This window comes from Pristiophorus japonicus, chromosome 20 (assembly GCF_044704955.1).
Source record: "Pristiophorus japonicus isolate sPriJap1 chromosome 20, sPriJap1.hap1, whole genome shotgun sequence".
Lineage (NCBI taxonomy): Eukaryota > Metazoa > Chordata > Chondrichthyes > Pristiophoridae > Pristiophorus > Pristiophorus japonicus.
In genome coordinates this window covers 62,094,540-62,098,751 of record NC_091996.1, presented here as the reverse complement: position 1 = coordinate 62,098,751, position 4,212 = coordinate 62,094,540, and the positions used below count along the sequence as shown (strand labels likewise).

The 4,212-nt window shown below is 55.6% G+C and overlaps 1 long non-coding RNA gene across 1 annotated transcript in view; it reads left to right on the top strand.

The window, feature by feature from the left end:
- LOC139232941 (uncharacterized) overlaps positions 1 to 3,825 on the top strand; it is a 251,097-nt gene extending 247,272 nt beyond the window's left edge. The window contains exon 3 of the long non-coding RNA XR_011588117.1: positions 2,660 to 3,825. This is a non-coding gene — a long non-coding RNA (uncharacterized lncRNA). The remainder of the gene's footprint in view (positions 1 to 2,659) is intronic.
- Positions 3,826 to 4,212: the final 387 nt, after the last annotated feature.

Genomic DNA, 4,212 nt, shown 5'->3' with positions numbered 1-4,212 from the left:
GGAGGGGGAGGAGAAGGGGGAGGAGGGGGAGGAGGGGAGGAGAAGGGGAAGGGGCGGAGGAGAAGGGGAAGGGGGGGAGGAGAAGGGGAAGGGGGGAGGAGAAGGAGGGGAAGGGGGAAGGAGGGGGAGGGGGAGGGGGAGGGGGAGGAGAAGGGGGAGGGGGAGGAGAAGGGGGAGGGGGAGGAGAAGGAGAAGGAGAAGGGGGGAGGAGGGGTGGATAAGGGGAGGGGAAGGGGGGAGGAGAAGGGTGAGGGGGAGAAGGGGAAGGGGGGAGGAGAAGGGGAAGGGGAGAGGAAGGGGGAGGAGAAGTGGAAGGGGGAGGAGGAGGGGAAGGAGGAGGAGGGGGAGGAGAAGGGGAAGGAAGGAGAAGGGGAAGGGAGGAGAAGGGGAAGGGGGGAGGGGGGATGGGGAGGGGGAATGGGGAGGGGGGAGGAGGAGGAGGGGAGGAGGGGGAGGAAGAGGTGGGAGGAGGAGGGGTGGGAGGAGGGGTGGGAGGAGGGGGAGGGGAAGGGGGAGGAGGGAGGAGGGGGAGGGGGAGGGGAAGGTGGAAGGAGGAAGGGGAGGAGGGGGAGGAGAAAGGGGGAGGAGGGGAGGGGGAAGGGGGAGGAGGGGGAGGGAAAGGGGGAGAAGGGGGAGGAGGGGGAGGGGAAAGGGGGAGGAGGGGGAGAGGAAAGGGGGGAGGGGGAGGGGAAAGGGGGAGGAGGGGGAGGGGGAGGGGAAAGGGGGAGGAGGGGGAGGGGGAGGGGAAAGGGGGAGGAGGGGGAGGAGAAGGGGGAAGGGGGGAGGAGAAGGGGAAGGGGGGAGGAGAAGGGGAAGGAGGGGAGGAGAAGGGGAAGGAGGGGAGGAGAAGGGGAAGGAGGGGAGGAGAAGGGAATGGGGAGAGGGAGAAGGAGAAGGGGAAGGGGGAGGGAAAGGGGGAGGGAAAGGGGGAGGGGAAAGGGGGGAGAGGAGAAGGGGAAAGGGGGGAGAGGAGAAGGGGAAGGGGGGGAGAAGGGGAAAGAGAAGGGGGGGAGAAGTGGGGGAGAAGGGAAAGGAGAAAGGGGGGAAAGGAGAGAAGGCGGGGGTAAGGAGAAGGGGGGGTAAGGAGAAGGGGGGAAAGGAGAAGCTGGGGTAAGGAGAAGGGGGGGGAATGAGAAGGGGGAAGGAGAAGGGGGAGGAGAATGGGGGGGGGAGGAGAATGGGGGGGGGAGGAGAAAGGGTGGGAAGGAGAAAGGGGGGAAGGAGAAAGGGGGGGAAGGAGAAAGGGGGGGAAGGAGAAGGGGGGGGAAGGAGAAGGGAGGGGAAGGAGAGGGGGGGGGAAGAGAAGGGGGGAGGAGGAGAAGGGGGGGAAGGAGAAGTGGGGGGGAAGGAGAAGGTGGGGGAAGGAGAAGGGGGGGGGGGAAGGAGAAGGGGGAGGGAGGCTGAACGGGCCGGGCCCGGCCGGGCCCAAGACTTTGGGCAGGGCCCGTCCCCAGCACCAGATTTACAGGTAGGTGGCGTTGGGTCGGGTCGGGAGCGCGGGTCGGGTCGGGGGGAGCGCGGGTCAGGGTCGGGACCGCGGGTCGGGTCGGGTCGGGGGGGGGTGCGGAGGGAGGTCGAGTCGGGTCGGGAGGACGCAGGAGCTGGGTGTGGGAGGCAGCCTTATGCACGCAGCCCCAGTGAGGCCATTTGGCCAAGGCTCGGGGCTGCGTGCTTCGGGCCCCTCCCACACAGTTTTGGGCGCCTGGAACTACTTCACATGCACGGCCACTGTAGCGCACATGTGCAGTAGGTCCCGGCATTGTTTTCAGCGCAGGGACCTAGCTCTGCCCCCCCATAGCTCGTGCTGCACCGCGCCCGACTCCAGAGGGCCTGCAGGGAGCCGGAGAATCTGTAAGTATTTTTTTAGGCGCACTTTATGGCGTGAAAAACAGCCGTCCAGGTCGGGGCTGCGCCTTTCTAGGCGCGGCCCGAGACTTGGGCCCATAATCATGACTTACCTTAGCCAACCTTGTAAGATCAGTGAATCTCTTCCTGCACTGTGGGGCAGTTGTTAAGGAAGTGCATGTTGCAATGGCAGCTCCAGGAACCTTGCTCCTGCCTCAGTTCCTGGCAATCATTGCTTTGCAGCAAAATCTCCACAGATGTATGGAGCCCTTCCTGCTGCTAACCCACCCCAACCTAAGGCTGCCGCTCCATGAGAAATTGTTTTGTTCTTGCTGTCTAAAAAGGCACATATCCCTTTAACTAGCTCCCACCTTTTAAAGGTTGTAAGAGGACTCTATTTCCCTCCCTCCCAGTGTTGGTCACCCATTGAGGATGAGTGTTGCTGCTACTCCTCCACTGCAGTACTGAGGGAATGCTGCACTGTCGTAGGTGTCGTCTTTCAGATAAGATGCTCAACCGAGGCCCCACCGGCCCTCTCAGGTAGATGTAAAAGATCCCACTGCACTTTTCAAAGAAAAGCAGGGGAGTTCTCCCTGGTTTCCTGGCCAATATTTATCCCACAACCATCATCACTGGTCATTATCACATTGCTGTTTGTGAGGCCTTGATATGCGCAAATTTGCTGGTGCATTACCTACATTACAGCAGTGACTACACTTCAAAAGTACTCTATTGTCTTTGGAATGTCCTGAGGTCGTGAAAGGCGCTATACAGATACAAGTCTTTTTTTAATCCTCTTTGTTTGTATAACTAGGGCCCTGGGTTAGCTGCAGCGTCACATGGCTTGGAGGACCCCACCGCCCCATGAACCAGCCAATAGGAAGAGAATCCAGCACTGGCGGTTAATGCGTGAATAATGGCCACTTGAGCTCAGTACTGGAGGGCAACCAGCACCTGTGGAACTGTGTCCCCTCAAATGGTCAATGACTGCAGGAGAGGAGCAGAGACTTCGGTGAAAATAAAGCATCGGTCAAGGAACAGTTAAAGGAAGTGCCATTCAGAACTGCCTGGGGTTCTAACCCCACCATTAAGAGAAAGAAAACCTCAGTTAGTGAGGAGATAAAGCTCAGATGTTAATGTTCCGATGTCTTCCCACCACAGTTAACTAATGCTTAATACAAATCAACGACCTGTGGCTTTTACCCTTTGCTGACCTGACTCCCCGCTCCCTGCTGTCGATTGGGGAATCCATGCTGATTACAGACTCAGCTGTCCAAAAAGTCACATGCTCCAATAACCAGCTGCCGCCTTAAAAGGCTGTATAAGAGCACTCTACATCCCTCCCCTCCGCTCCTTCCTGGACATTGCACTATGTTTCTGATGAGCTGGTGATTTTTGATAGTGACACTAAGCTGGTCATCTAGCCACAACCTGCTTAACCAGGTTAAGCAGATAGATTTGACCGTATCTGTAATGTATTTGCTTCATGGGTTCTTTGCTGAAGAATTCATAGCAACACATTGCTATTAAGAACTGGTTGGTTTATTAGCAAAAGGTTTAACAATCACACAACACATTACCAGTTCATCCACCGGGTTCACAACCACCTGCCTCGTCGTGGATCCCCTGAGCCCAATTGGCTGGGGTTTTATTGAGTCTTGTGAACATCACGTGATTGGCTAAGCCATTCCCAACTCAACAGCTCTACAAACCTGTGAGCATACATTACAGTATCAATGTGAAACTGCAGGAATAGGAGCAGGAAATGTGTATGCAGCAGATTGCCCATTACCAGTAGGATTGTCAAATCTGATTGGACGAGTTCCTGGAGGTTTCATCTCATGACCTCCAGCCATCCCGCCCCTACACTTGTCATTGCTTGTCTGACATGTCAATCCTCACGATGCCTGGTCTTCTCACACAAGTCTTTGTTATCTGATTGGATGATTCTTGACGGTCAGTAAAACAGCATTTTTCCCATCGCCAATATTTTTATAACCAATAAATAAAAATATGAAAAGAAAATGAAAAGAAAATACAATAGGTTTTTAATGACTCTATGACTTTTCTCCAGAGTTTGCTTATAGCAGTGTCTAAAAGATTAATCTTCGGTTCCTAGAGACCCTAGGGCAATCGTGGAGTGTTGGCAACCCTAATTGCCAGAGATGGAAATTGGGGGACGATTGAGGTGGAATTATTGGCCATTCATTACAAGTTCTCAGTTACTGTGAAGCCAGTTGTCAACAGGACTCACCTGCTGTCGGGATGGATCTTGAGACTATTTGATTAGAAGTTAAACCAGGCTATTTTAATACCGTGTAACTCACTGATCAGGCTACATTTGAGACACTCTGGCTTGGAAATTCC